The following is a 15,382-nucleotide window of genomic DNA, read 5'->3' on the forward strand; positions in this document are numbered from 1 at the left end:
TGTTTTGTGTCAGGGGCGCCACTTTTTAAGATGGCTCTTGAAGGCTGGCATGTGACATGATAAAGTGATTCTGTCATTCTGCCATTTTTGATTACCAACCAGAGTACGCACTCTGCAACAAGTAGTGTTAACAAAGCAAACTGGAATTAAGGAGAATGTGCCATGCCTTGGGAAATATTACATCCAAGAATAATCAACAGGGCTAACAATAAAATAATGTTAATGCAACCAGTTCACATAAGCATACTCTATAAACCCTTATGATCATTTTAAACACTTTTCTGTTACATTTCTAAAATATTATTTCCAATTAATAAATACAATTAATAAAACACAAAATAAAAATGTAATGTTATGGAGCAGCTGCACATAACACCACCATAGTCACAGGGTGTGGGGTCCACTCATCTGCTTGTACCACTTCAAGTCCAGCCCACAGTTTTTTGAGGAACTTAGAAATAATGGGACTTCTAATGAGGGGAAGCTCCAACCTGGAAGGAACAGGGTGGCCTTGCCCTTAAGCGAGGGGACAGCTTTTACCCTTCACAGGCTTTCGTGCGAAACTAAGCTGTGGCTCAGTTAAAGGAATGGGCTGTGAAACCAGACGTTCTGAACAGGGCTGTTTAGACACGGTGAGAACAGTGCTGTGTTGTTATATCCTTGTGGTATTTTGACAAAAGCATGTCATGAGCATTTCATCAAGACCCCAGGGAACTGTTTGTGGAAAAGGATATAAAGTTGAATTTCGAGAATGCATTTTCAGGTTCTGCAGGTTCTCTCAGGTTCTCTAACGGCAAAGCCTCTCTGCCTGTGGAGTCTGAGGGAAAAGTTGAATCAATGCCAAGTGTTAGGTAGAGGGATGTAATGTAATGTTAACATTTCAGCTTTCAGTAGTTATTAGTAGTGTTGTCGTCAAGACCTGAAGAATCAGTGTGAAGACAGAGACCGGAATGTGTTGAGTCTGAGTCAAGACCAAGATCAAACACATGGTGTCTAGCTTGAATGTTTTTCAGGTTCTGCAGGAACGTTCACTACAAAACCCAAATCCATGCCTTAAAAAATGTTCATTGATTGGATACTGAATGAAAAATCAGTGACTTTTTTACCATTGCTGGTCAATCTAAGTCTTTATTTAAACATGTAGAAAAATGTTTTGTTTGTTTGTTGTTTGAATGTATTGTTGGCATTCAATAATTCTTTCCATATCCAGACTGAAACCAGAGAAAGGCTTGAGCACATCAACACTAGTCTGCTAGTACAGACCATGCCCATAAAGGATGAAACGGGGAGGTGAACTCAGATTTATTTTTTGCATAGGAGTTCAGAGTGGCTTCAGAATGCCCCTACCCCTAAAAATAACCCTAAATCAAACCTTAGGCTAAACTTTAAACATGCATTTTCCTTAAAATTGAATGTTCTATGACAGTGTGCAACAATATGACATATTTATGACACTAATGTGAGGGTTTGAACAGGTTTTGGTCCCCACAATGTGGCAGATTACTGTCTATATTCCAGTCTTGAATCTGTGGTTCCAGGGGGACATTCCATAGACTTCCATTAATTTTGTGAAGTCTTACCTTAACCTTAACAGAAACTACTATTAGCCTTATCCTTTACCCTAACCTTATGATTTATGTCTGGACTACTCTCTCTCTCTCTCTCTCTCTCTCTCTCTCTCTCTGTCACACACACACACACACACACACACACACACACACCAACACACACAGAGGTAGCATGTTTGTGAAAACTGATGAGTAAATATGGAAGTCTCTCTCCTGGAGATAAAGTCAACATAACCTCTACTGTTGCTCTCCCTCCTCCAAGTCATGCTCTGACAAACTGTGACCTTATGAGGGAAAGCTAAAAGACTTGGCTATTCTTAGCTTTATTTGCTTCCTTATTTCTTTTCATGAAGGCCTCAAGTTGCAAAGCATGAATTATTCTGCAGAAACTTTTAAGATAATTGCATTCAAACCTGAGTTTGTGCATTAATAGTAGCTCTTAGTTCTTCATTTCAGTTTGTTTTTCGACATTATAAATCTACTCTCAGAGCTTCCTTGGGCTCTGAATGGAAGATCAGTTTTAATAATATAATATTGACATACATCAGCTGGGTTTATGATGTCAAATGTGTGTGTGTGTGTGTGTGTGTGTGTGTGTTGGTTGGCTGGGGGGGGTGCTTGATTTTGTTGGCAGGTCAGTGCTGATTTCTGTTCTTCGCATCTCTGCACACCATGAGCTTGTGTTTACACACTGATTTGATGCCAAAGACGTTTGATAACACAAAGCTCTCTCAAACTCATGTAACAGTGGGTGGCCAAAAGACACAATCATCAAAGCCTTCTGTTGGTCTTGGTCAAAAATCTCCACTGTTTCCTCTTGTGTGCTTGTGTTAATATCTTATTTTTTGCTTAATAGTTTTTTTGGAGAGAAAGAAAATCTGCCCCTGTGCTTCACTGTTATTTCATCCAACAAACATAAATGCATCATTAACAGAATACACTTTGTTACTACCATCCAAGTTGGTTTTTCATTGGCAGACTACCTAAATTCTCAATTTCCTTTATTAAAGTCTTTAAAAAGAGCTTGAATGATTTGTGTTGTATTGCTTTGAAATTGAACTAACTGAAACTCATTGAAGTTTGTTATTGTTTGTATGAAAGAGACAGATTAATCATAACTGACTGAAACATCATAGAAATTCTTGCAAATGTGATTTTTGATTATATATATATATATATATATATATATATATATATATATATATATATATATTAAACACATCTGAATAATAATTTAATTCAATTTAGTATTTATAGTTGGAGGCGGCACGGTGGTGCAGCAGGTAGTGTCGCAGTCACACAGCTCCAGGGACCTGGAGGTTGTGGGTTCGATTCCCACTCCAGGTGACTGTCTGTGAGGAGTTGGTGTGTTCTCCCTGTGTCTGCATGGATTTCCTTGGGGTGCTCCGGTTTCCTCCCACAGTCCAAAAACACATGTTGGTAGGTGGATTGGCGACTCAAAAGTGTGTGTGTGTCTGTGTTGCCCTGTGAAGGACTGACTCCCCCTCCAGGGTGTATTCACGCCTTGCGCCCAATGATTCCAGGTAGGCTCTGGGCCCACCGCGACCCTGAACTGGATAAGCGGTTACAGATAATGAATGAATGAATTTATAGTTGTATGTACATATAATTTTAATATCAATAATGTTTTTCATTATTGATAGAATGAGATACTCTGGAGCAGCTGTACATGAGCCTAAGGTCAGCATGCCCAATGTCAAGCATGGGCTAGAGGAGTATAAAACCCCTAGTATTTGGGCTGAGGAGCATTCTGCATTCTTCAGAATGATGAAACTCTTTTCAATATCTTTGGGAAGAGTTTGAGTGTCATTTGTAAAAACGAGTAGCAGACCTCAGTAATGCTATTGCTCTGAATGCGATTAAAACCTCCAACATCTAATGCGAAGCTGTTCCAGTAGATTAAAGACTCTTACTGCAGTAAATTCACTCCCAATTAATACCCATCTGCTTCTTTTCCCTAGAAACTGTGTGCAATGAGGCAATTTTCTCTCCACCGTTCCCACAGACTTTGCTGACTCACTGTAAACCTTCAGTTTCATTTGTAATAATCTGCATTTCTGCCGCCCACAGTTCACTGACGCTACCATTCAGCATCGCTGTTTTCTACAACAACAGAGCATCACCATGGAGATGTCTCAGTCGCAGCACAAGTGTTAGCAAATTTACCTACTTTTTAACAAAACTATAATCTCTCACATGGTTTTAAGCAGGAAACGTCAAATGGAGAGAAATGTGTCCTCAGCAACACCCCTGAAAGAAAGGAACACTGAAACTGTTTAAGCAATAGGGCTGTGATTAATGATCCAAATGCAAGGCTGTGCTTTGGCATTATCTCTGACCTAAAAATATGGCACCAATTTGGTTTTGAGAAGAATGAAGAAGATCATATCTGTGCTGTCTGAAAATTTGATTTGACACACACATCCATTAAACAGATGCTCATTGCAAAAGGCCTCAGATTTTCCCATCTCTGCCACCCTGTACATTTCTGTGCTGTGGAGCTTCTCAAAAACAAGGCGGGTGACTAGCCTGTTTTTGTCACCCAATTTATGTTTTACGCAGACTTAGGCTCATCCAACCCACATTTAAAACAGCAGAGTTTAAAAGCATTTTGTGGTTGCTCATTAAACCACACAGTTTAAAGCTATTTACACGTGGCTTAACATCTCATCACAGTGTTTCGGTCATAGTGTAGATTCTGACAGAATTATAATGTCTACATTCACCATACACATTTGGGGCCAGTCATATATAATTCATTGTTTTTTATTAGGTTACACATTATATCTGTAGGATACCTGTAAACCTGGAGTTTCAGGACAATACAAAAATGCATGTTTCTAATCACTGAAGTTATGTAATAACATAATATTGGGACTAGGACCACAACTGAACTCCTCCCCTCTACAGCCCTATACACAGTGCGAATTCATGTCATTTCCGTGCCGGACAATCTCGCTCCAACCTCCACCCTGTCTCCACCCCATGTTCTTGTATCCAACTGGGGGTTAGGGTAGAAGAAATTATAGTAAATCTTCACAAATTTAATAGAATGTAATCTGTGTAATGACCCCACAAAAACAAAAACAAGTGTGCTGTGATTTCTTCCATTTTTTGTCATATATGAAAGCTTCTCTCTATATCAGCAAATGCCAAATGTCATAAATGTACAGCACTGAACAAAAGTCAGAGCCTGCCCCTTAAGTTTTTTAACCCTTTATTTCTAATCAATGTAGTAAATGTTTATGTTCTCTTTGATGACTTAAAACACATTTTTTTTTAGACCAGACTGTTCAATACAGAGTGACGAAAGAGAAATAAAGGGAAATCAGAAGCATATTTTTATAAAACTGCATTTGGACCGAGGACAAGAGCCCAAGGTCAAAGGTCATCTCTTGGGATACAGTGCCTTGCGAATAGAAGATAAGGTAGCTAAGCTTAGGCTGAAGAGGTGTGGCCTTCATTACCTTCAAATCCGAAGCTTCTGTGCACACATACAGAGAGAGACAGAGAGAGTGAATGAGAGAGAGGGAGAGAGCAAGCGAGTGAGTTAAATATCTAAGTGTTTCATGTGGCTCTCACTGTGGGAGTTCCTGGAAGAAGTCTGCAGTTTGTCATCTTTGGCAGCTGTGATAAGCCTGAGCCTTTAAAAGAGCCCATTTATAATCTGCATTCTACTGGCCACACACTCCATTAATGTTACATGCTGAAGAACACACAGCAGAGTGTCCAGTCCTTTAATAATCATGGTCCAGACACGTGGCATATTACTGACTGTATATTACAGAAAACTGAGCAGTGGGTCTGATGGGACACTGCTTGCACATCTGGATCATTCATTTCGGTTTGTTTAAGTAGTATCTCCAACACTGTCGATTGTGAACAGTCACAGCCACAATGTATTAAGTGGTGAAAAATTGCATTATGGTTATTTATTGCATGAATTATTAAGTTATAATAATATTAAAATAAAATAGAAAAAAAATAAACATTTGAAATAAAACCCAAACAAAACAAAATCACCTCAACAACACAACAACATAAACAGAAAGGCTAGCTGTGCCCAACACCAAACGCTAGGGCCAAAAGCCTAACTCCTAAGACCCAGCAAATCTAATGTCAAATCAGTACATTATAATAATATGAATAGGAATTATTTATTATAACAGCAACAATAATAAAAGCGATTGCTTTTTGGTACTATATACCTCTTTTACCAAGAATGTACCAAAACCAAGGCTTCTCTTCATAATTCAGCTCTGCACAGAAAAACACAGAATTCACATGTGGAAAAAGCTTCATCTTTCTGAGTGAACTATGCTTAGGTATTATCAACAAGCATGGAAAGGTCACTAATATTTTCCCATTACTCTTTGTGCTAGTGCTATGGGAATCTAGCTGAAATGGTTCCAAGACTTTCCAGAATTTCTGTTCTACGGTCCAGCAACTTTGTGTTGTCACGGTCTGACGTCAGAGAAGTAGTTGTTCACAGATGCAATGGATTCTGCTGCATGGCATGTAAAGACAGCTAGTGCTTCAGACTGATCCATTCTTTCTGAACTAAGGCTCTAGTGCCAGGGAAGCTTGCACATATGGAAGGAGAGGAAAAATGGAAAATGCTAAAATCTGCCGGCAGCAAGAGGAGTCCTTGTTTAGCACTGGGAGAGGCTCCTCCACTGGACACATTCTGTAAACACAAACACATCAAAGTCAGCCAGCACATGACTCAAGACACCCGGCAGAACCCACCCAGAGATTCCCTACACACTCACATAGAGCATCAATATACAATACATCTCCTGTTCAAAGTCTCAGTTCCGAACGCGCTTTCCTAGAAACAACAAAACACACACTGCATACAGAAACAGAGACTAGGAGCCAGCTTAAGGATAAACTATCAATTTAACATTTCAAGACATTGTCAAAACCAATGTAATAGTGCCTGAATACAGCTGTTCTTTGTGTGTGTGTGTGTGTGTGTGTGTGTGTGTGTGTGTGTGTGTGTGTGTGTGTGTGTTCTGGTAAACCCCACTGTATGGGGACAAACAACTGTTTACTCAGTCATGTCATGGGGACCTCTTGCGGTATGGGGACCAAAAATCAGGTCCCCATAAGGAAAACCCTTTTAAACGAATGAAGGAGCTGCCCATAGTGGCCCTGTGTGGTTTTTAGAGTTGGCCCGTAACACATGTTTATCCGTCAGTGTGAGTGTGTGGTGGCGCCCCCTTATAGGTCCCCATTGTTATTGCACTCTATGCTCTGAAAACACACTTCTTACATATATGGTTGGGTACCGCCCACTTCCGGGTCCCCATTAGGAATGATTTCATCGGGACAGAATACATTTTCAGTGTAAAACATGGCAATTAATTTGATGGACAAGAAAGAAGATTATTTGCAGGGGATGCCATCTAAGGAGCTAAGAGCAAGTGCAGAGGAGCGAAAGTAAAGCACAAGGTAAGCATATAACCATTATAACCAGTTTTCAGAACTCAGATTTGGTTAGTTAGCTCTAATTAATTTTCAAGATCAGGTAGGCTCTGGACCCACCGTGACCCTGAACTGGATAAGCGGTTACAGATAATTAATGAATGAATAGTTAGCTATTTTTACGACATTTTCCAACTAGCTAGCTTTAGTAATATTATGACTAATACTATATAGTAGCACACAAATCAATGTGAATGGGTTTATGTAAATTAAAGAGCCATTGCAATATATTTACCCTACAACATTGCCCTTGGTATATGGTTTAAGTGAGGGAGTGAAGACGAAGGGAGTGAAAAAAGAAGAAGAAAGTGAGGAGGGAGGGAGTGGACTGGGATTAAATAAACAAAAACAAACATCATAAATTTAATTTAAAAAATAGTGTTTCATATTTTAGTGTTAGTTTAAATGTAAACATTTGCAATTTAAACACATTTACAGACTTTTAAGTATTTAACAAGAAAAAAATATATAATATATATATTTTATATTTTTGTTATATTTTATATAAAATATATATATATATTTTTTCTTGTTAAATACTTAAATCAAAAGTCTGTAAATGTGTTTAAATTGCAAATGTTTACATTTAAACTAACACTAAAATATGAAATACTATTTTTCTGCGTGACTGCGGATTGTGTTGGAGGCTTTTAATTTGAATCAGCGCCGGACGACGACTGTACCTTCACAATTAACCAGGGAGCGAGTTAGAGTTCTAAACCTCCGTCAGAGCACAGCGGGGCGGTGAGGTGCTGAAAGGTGTCCAGTAAGTGTCCACTGCCTCTGTTAAATACACTAAATAAAGAACAGTGGAGTATTTAGGCGCTGTTTAGAGCGGTATTCATGACGCCTCATGGATTTAAAGGCCAGTCCTGCTCCGAGCTCGAGGCTGAAAATGGCGCCCTGTTAACTCGCTTTTTGTTCGATTTTTTTCTGTTTAATACAAATTAAGGTGCAGTTATGTCGCGCCGTTTGAATAGTTAACACATAAAACTACAAACCTTTCCACGCTTACATTCAAAGAAATTAAACATAGAGCATATCAAGCATAGACATTTAAGGTAAGCTGTGCCAGTTTAAGGTGGAACGGAAGAATTCGAACCAAACGGGTTGATAGGACGCCATTTCAGCCTCGTGGTTTTATAAAGAAAAGCTGATATAAGTTCGCTTCAAGCAGCTATGGGCGATGAAACTGTGCTACCTTTAAAGCTAACGTTAGCTAGCATTGCACAAGATATTTAACAGTTTAGTTTCTGTTTTCTGAGTAGACAATGTTGATTATGTAATTCAGTTTCAGTGTCATTTATTTCACTACGCTTTTAAGAGCAAGAACAGAAACTTCCATAGTTTATTTCACAGCTATATGCTGAATAGATAGTGACCCTGAAGTGTTTAAGTCAGGAGCTAGACTATACAGCCATTAAAGGACAGAGTGCAGGAAACAGAGGTGTCAGACCCTCAGGGTATGATTTCCATGCTGCAAGGTAGACAGCCCCATGGGTTTTTAATAACACAATATCATAGAACTTTGATGATTTTGTTTTACATTTGATTCTCATCTGTTATTTAAAGGGGTTACAGTTGTTTTATGTTTCTATCTTTATAAGTAATGATGCCTGTAGAGGAGATGGATCATTTGGACGACTAGTTAATAATGGCCATGGACGTCCAAACTGCAGGATGAAGAAAATTGACCAGATGGGAATGCACACCTTTTTTTTTTTTTTTTTTTTTTTTTGCCGGGAAAGACATTAAAGGAGGAGATGACGTGACTATGGAGGTGAAGACTGCCCATGGCGAAAACGTATGTTGCGAAAACGAAAAAGTATGTTGCATAGTACACAGTGTACCATATGTCTCAGTGTTGCACTATGTATTGAATGTATGAGACATTGTAGTTCAATGGATTCAAATTTGAAACTATTACAAATATATAGTTTAATTAATCTTACACTTTCAATTAAATGCACAATAAGAATAAAAATTAAGACACTTAAAGAAAGAATTTCAATGAGGTGGTATAAGATTGTCTTAGGAGCTGATCACAGATTGCAACTTTAAGTGACACAGAGTTAAACAACAATCACCTAACACAGGAAACGCAACACAAACAGGGATTAGATCTGGGAACATCTGGCAACTGGACAGAGTGAACGCTGGTGCGGTTTGCTGCCACTGCTCGCCGGTAATTTTAAAACTTGTAGTTATCTAGCTTAGCAGACTAAAGGACTTTGCGATTGTTCTTATCTGACAGTGTCAACCATCGTCTTTTAACAAGATCAACGATTTACCCAACACCATTGACTGGAGTATACGGACTATTTCTTACCTGTTCTGCTCGGGCCATCAAGACCCTCCTGCCTCTGCTCACCTGTCCAAGCTGCCCGACAATGTTAATCGGCAAGATTCATATCTGGTCGGTGCTTCTCTGGGCTCTTTTGGCATTGACTCATCAACCCTTGGTGGGTCTGCTGCACTACTCTGTTATTGAGCTTCTCCGGCTGCGTTTTCACCACCTGTCTGCACTTCTGCCGGCTTCATTACTGCTCCATCCGGACATAACTTGCCTGCCACGTCGGAGATATGTCCACCGCAGATCTCACCGAACTTATCACCAAGACACAACGAAAACAATAACATCCATCTGGTCCACTTCTCGTCGACCCTCACGTCACACTTGCCGGGTCGCTGACCATAGTGTGCTAGCCCACCTAGCCCGGTCGGCTAACACTCCGGCCAAATGTGATAACTCCACCGTCAACTTCGGTCTGCTCAACATCCGGTCACTCATGAGCAAGGGACATCTCATTCAGGATCTCCTCATTGTCCGAAAAATGGATTTCCTTTGCTTAACTGAAACTTGGCAGCAACCCAGTGACTTCTCCCAACTTAATCAATCCATTCCTGCTACGGGGTTTGTTTACATTTGCCAACCCCGTAGCACCGGTCGGGGAGGAGGTCTCGCGGTGAATTATCGCGATGTCGGTGAATTATCGGTGAATTAAATGGAAAGTCTCTCAGGTGCCTGTTCCTGCCTTCTCCTCTTTTGTATCGACTGTGTGTCAACTGTCTGGATCCACTCCCACCATCATCACCACCGCCTCATTTCTTTCCTCAATATTAAGGATATTGATTTGGATTCCCTCTCCTCCAGCACCTACTCCCTCATGGACACTCATAACTTAACCACCCCTGATGAGCTGGTTTCACACTACAACACCAGACTTAATTCTTTACTCAACTCCCTTGCTCCGCTGAAAACCCGGTCTGTTACATTCTCTCGTTCTGCCCCCTGGTTTACGCCGGAACTTCGGCTCATGAAAGCCAAAGGTCGGCAACTCGAGCATCTCCACCGGAAAACTGCTCTAACTGTTCACAAAGACATCTACAATAATCATATGTTACGCTACAAGGACTGTATTACTCAAACCAAATCCGCATATTACACTGGTGTTATCTCAGCTAAGGAAGGAAACACCAAATCACTCTTTTCTCTGTATAAGAATATCACCCAAGCTCCGGACTCTCTACCATCTCATCTGTGTTCTACTGCTTTCTGTAATTCACTCATGACATTCTTTGTTGATAAGATCCTGAGGATTCACCAGCATCTCAGTTTACTACCCATCTCCTGTATCAACTCTGAACTTCCTCCTCTCGCTCATTCTTTCTCCTTCTTTCAGCTTCCTTCCACTTCAGAAATCTCAAATATCATCCGTAAGTCAAAGCCATCCACATGTCAGCTGGACCCTCTCCCCACAGTTTTGGTTAAAGCTTGTCTTCCTTCTCTAGTCTCTCTCATCTCTGCCATCATCCACTCCTCTCTTTCCACTGGAACTGTTCCTCCATCCTTTAAAACTGCTGTAATTATTCCAATTCTATAAAAAACCTGGTGCTGATCTTACCAATTTCAATCTCAAATTTACCCTTCATTTCCAAAAGTCTTGAGAAAATAGTAGGGTCTCAACTATATATTCTTCTATCTCAAAACAAACTGTATGAACAGTTCCAATCTGGCTTCCGCCCTCTCCATAGCACTGAAACTGCTCTGATAAAAATCACCAATGACCTCCTAATGGCAACTGATTCTGGTTTACTCTCCATCCTCATCCTCCTGGACCTGAGTGCAGCATTTGAAACTATCTGTCGCCCCACACTCCTCAATAGACTATCCTCCATTGGTATCACTCAGATCCCTCTAAACTGGTTCAAATCATACCTCTCCAGCCGCACTCAGTACATCCAGCTTAAAACTTCCATGTCCCACCCTTCTCCTGTCACTTCAGGTGTGCTCTTCATTTATATTCTTCCGCTTGGTCATATTTCAATATCAATATGGCCAACATCAATTTCCACTGTTACGCGGATGACACCCAGCTCTACCTTGCCTGTAAGCCCTACTTCCAACCTCCCTCCCCCCTCCCTTACTGACTGCTTAATGGAAATAAAATCTTGGCTTTCCCCAAATTTACTTAAACTCAACAGCGATAAAACTGAGGTTCTTCTCATTGGTACTAAATCAATATTATCCAAAACTGACAGCTTTTCTCTTAACATTGACAATTGTTCTTTTCTCCCCTCCCCACAAGTAGAGAGTCTGGGTGTCATCCTCGACAGTACTCTTTCTTTTCAATCTCATATCAATAACATTACCCAGTCTGCCTATTTTCATCTCCGTAACATCAACCATCTCCACCCCTCCCTTACTCCCCATACCACTCCCATCCTTGTCCACAGTCTTGTCACTTCCCGCCTTGATTACTGCAACTCCCTCCTTTTGGGTATTACCCACAAATCTCTTCATAAGCTTCAACTGGTCCAGAACTCAGTTGCCCGTATCATCACTAGAACCCCCTCCATCCACCACATCACTCCTGTTCTGCAACAGCTCCACTGGCTTCTGGTCAAGTTACGCATTGATTACAAGATCCTTCTGTTAACATTCAAGGCCATCCACAATCTGTCTCCACCGTATCTTTCCAATCTCCTCCATGTTGTAACTCCCTCTCGCACCCTCAGATCCTCCTCCATTCACTTGACTGTTCCCCCTGCCCGTCTCACTTCCATGGGAATTAGAGGTTTCAGCCGCTCTGCTCTCCAGCTTTGGAATAATTTACCCCCCAACATACGGAACATAAACTCACTCCCACAATTCAAGTCTTCACTCAAAACCCACCTGTTTTAAGATTGCATTTTCTTTAAAATGACTCAGTTGCATTGTTTATTTTTTCCCAATACTATATACTTTTGTGTTTTTCGGTATTATTTATGTTTATTGTTTACTTTGTACTCTTAGTAAGGTGTCCTTGTGTGACAGAAAGGCACCTATGAAATAAAATGTATTATTATTATTAAACAGGAAATCAAAGTCACATATGTTTTGAGAAGCTACTGAAGGTTTGGTTACACGTTAAAGAACACAGCAGTAATAATGACTTATTTATTTAATATCTTTATAACAAATTTACATGTTACAAATTATGGTGGAAAAGTCTTAGAGTGTTTACAGACTAAATTACACAATAAATACTGCATCATATTGCATAGAATTAAGTAAATACAATCCCTATAAAATCAGAAGGCAAATTATTTATGAACAATGTGTTCACAGGTAACTGAAGAAACAACTGCCACTGGAGATGTTAAGAGCTCCAACCAGCCTGTACATTTAAAGGCTTGGACTGATGAGCACAACATGAAAACTAACCAGCAGGTACCAGTGTCCAACCAGGAGCTATTCGTAATCAGTAAAAGTTGTACTCAAATCTAAATTCATTTGAAAATTGATCTTAGATATGTTACGTGACCAAGTGGTAAGTTTATTTGCATGTTATGCAGTATTGAGCTTGAACTGACCATGTTTTTGTGATGATTTTTAGTGTGAATTATTACACTAGTCAGTTTACGGTATTGCACCTGGAAGGGTAAAGGTAGAGGAATGAGGATGGCAGATTTTATCCTCCACTGAGGTTATTTTCTTGGTAAATTGTCACTCTATTCTGGACACTTACGTCGTCCCCACAACACACTTTCCTTCAATTAGTGTGTGAGTAGAATCTATGCGAGCTATAACACAGAATCGGTCCCCATAAGGAACCGTATGGTTGTGTGATGAAGGTCCCCACAAAGCCTGTTTTGTTCTCGAAGTGTGAATGCAGACAGAACTTGGCTTGACAGGACAATGTATTTTAATGATTATTTTAATTTTTGTCTCTGATGTCTGATCTAGGTTGCCAGGCAACTCATCTTAGATATGTTACATGACCAAGTAGTCAGTTTATTTGCATGTTATGCAGTATTGAGCTTTTGGTATTGCACCTGGAAGGGTAAAGGTAGAGGAATGAGGAGGGCAGATTTTATCCTCCACTGAGGCCATTTTCTTGGTAAATTGTCACTCTATTCTGGACACTTATGTCGTCCCCACAACACGCTTTCCTTCAATCAGTGTGTGAGTAGAATCTGTGAGAGCTATAACACAGAATCGGTCCCCTTAAGGTATCGTATTGATGTGTGAGACAGGTCCCCATAAGGAACCGTATTGTTGTGTGATGAAGGTCCCCACAAGGCCTGTTTTGTTCTCGAAGTGTGAATGCAGGCAGTGACGCTACTGTTGCACACCCCGCCGCCTCCTGCTCACAAATAAAACTAGTCATCCTTTGCCTTCTCTCTGGTTATGTGGCCTTACTAAAAGCTTTCCGTGAATCACCTGACCCAAGGCCTGGTCTTCCGCATTGTACTTGGCCAATCACATCCTTTAGATCTAATGAGCTCCTGGCTACCTGGACGGCCACTTTTGGATTCCACTTCCTTCCTGCTTTTATGATTTGTGCTGCTGCTTTTACCACTGCATCTTTCAATCCTGACAAAATCATCTCACGACTCACCTTAGCACATTTAAATTCTTCAACTAAACTTGAGTGGTAGCTCCAGTACCCCTCTCCCATACTATGCCACGCTACTTAAACACTGCGGCATCCCTAGCCACTTGGCCACCTAATACGAAGCAGTAAGCCAAACTGCAGACACCACAATTTCAGCTTTCCTGTCAAACACAGCCTTCAGCAGTTCAGCTTTTAGTCCCACAACTTGTCCTGTATCGTTTAGCGCTGCACTATATCATCTACCTAAACTCTTTGCTGGTCTCTTCGGTACTGTAGGCCTGACACTCAGTCCTTTGTGTCTAATCCAAAGCCACACTGACCTGTAGTCCTCTGTGTCTAACAGCCAGACTGACTTGCACTCTTCTGTGTGTCTAGTCCACAGCCATATTGGCCCACAGTCATACTGACCTGTAGTCCTCTGTGTCTAATCCACAGCCAGACTGACTTGCACTCTTCTGTGTGTCTAGTCCACAGCCATATTGGCCCACAGTCATACTGACCTGTAGTCCTCTGTGTCTAATCCACAGCCAGACTGACCTGCAGTCCTTCCTGTCCAGCCCATAGCCACACTGGCCCTCATTCCTCTGTGTCTAATCCACAGCCATACTGACCTGCACTCTTCTGTGTGCTTAATTCAAAACAGTACAGATTCTCTCTGATCAGTGTCTAATCAACAGCCATACTGACCCATATTTCTCTGTTTCTAATTCACAGGTATACAGACATGCACTCCTGTGCCTAAATGTCAGCTGTGCTCACCTGCAGTCTTCCATGTGTTAATTCACAGGTATACTGATCCATATTTCTATTTGCATTTGATCAACATTGATACTCCATATTTTTTGCCATCTCTTATTCAACCATTATATCCAGCCACCAGTCTACAGCTCTATCTAGTCATATGTCTACAACTACTTGCAATTACAATTCTGATTTGACCTCTTTCAGGTACTGAAAGCCTCTTGGAAGAAGAAAACACTTTGGCAACCGACAGATGTACAGATAGCAGAAAGGACAATCTGTTCATCTCATCTTGTATTGTACCATCAAACTGTGAGAAGTGTTTATGGGCTGAACGTGACGCTCTTTAAAACCGAGGCTGGCAGAACCGGAAATTCTATCTTCATAATTCAATTACAGCCTACAAAAGGAAATTTCAGAATAAATAGTGTGAAGATCACGAAGTATCTGGTATGGCATTTATTTGTTTACATACACGTCGCAGGAACGCACACTGCACATGGCTGAAAAGTCTACTGAATGTAGTTCTTCATTTCCATTTTTGCCAGGCACAGAGTTTAATTGTTGCTTCCAAATTTGAATTGAAAATTTGAAAATTAAAAGGTGAATTCTGCTATTTAAACGTGAGTTTAATGTGCTGAAGTTAAATTAGTTAGTAGTAGTTTTATTATAGTGTTAAGT

At 40.5% G+C, this 15,382-nt stretch overlaps 1 long non-coding RNA gene across 1 annotated transcript; it reads left to right on the forward strand.

Annotated features, from left to right (window-relative positions):
- Nucleotides 1-7,717: 7,717 nt before the first annotated feature.
- LOC136709068 (uncharacterized) lies at nucleotides 7,718-15,133 on the forward strand. Its single transcript, XR_010804432.1, has 5 exons — nucleotides 7,718-7,845; nucleotides 8,687-8,904; nucleotides 12,691-12,792; nucleotides 14,675-14,747; nucleotides 14,909-15,133. It is a non-coding gene; the product is annotated as an uncharacterized lncRNA (long non-coding RNA).
- The last annotated feature ends 249 nt before the right edge of the window (nucleotides 15,134-15,382 follow it).

This window comes from Hoplias malabaricus, chromosome 10 (assembly GCF_029633855.1).
Source record: "Hoplias malabaricus isolate fHopMal1 chromosome 10, fHopMal1.hap1, whole genome shotgun sequence".
NCBI classification, from domain to species: domain Eukaryota; kingdom Metazoa; phylum Chordata; class Actinopteri; order Characiformes; family Erythrinidae; genus Hoplias; species Hoplias malabaricus.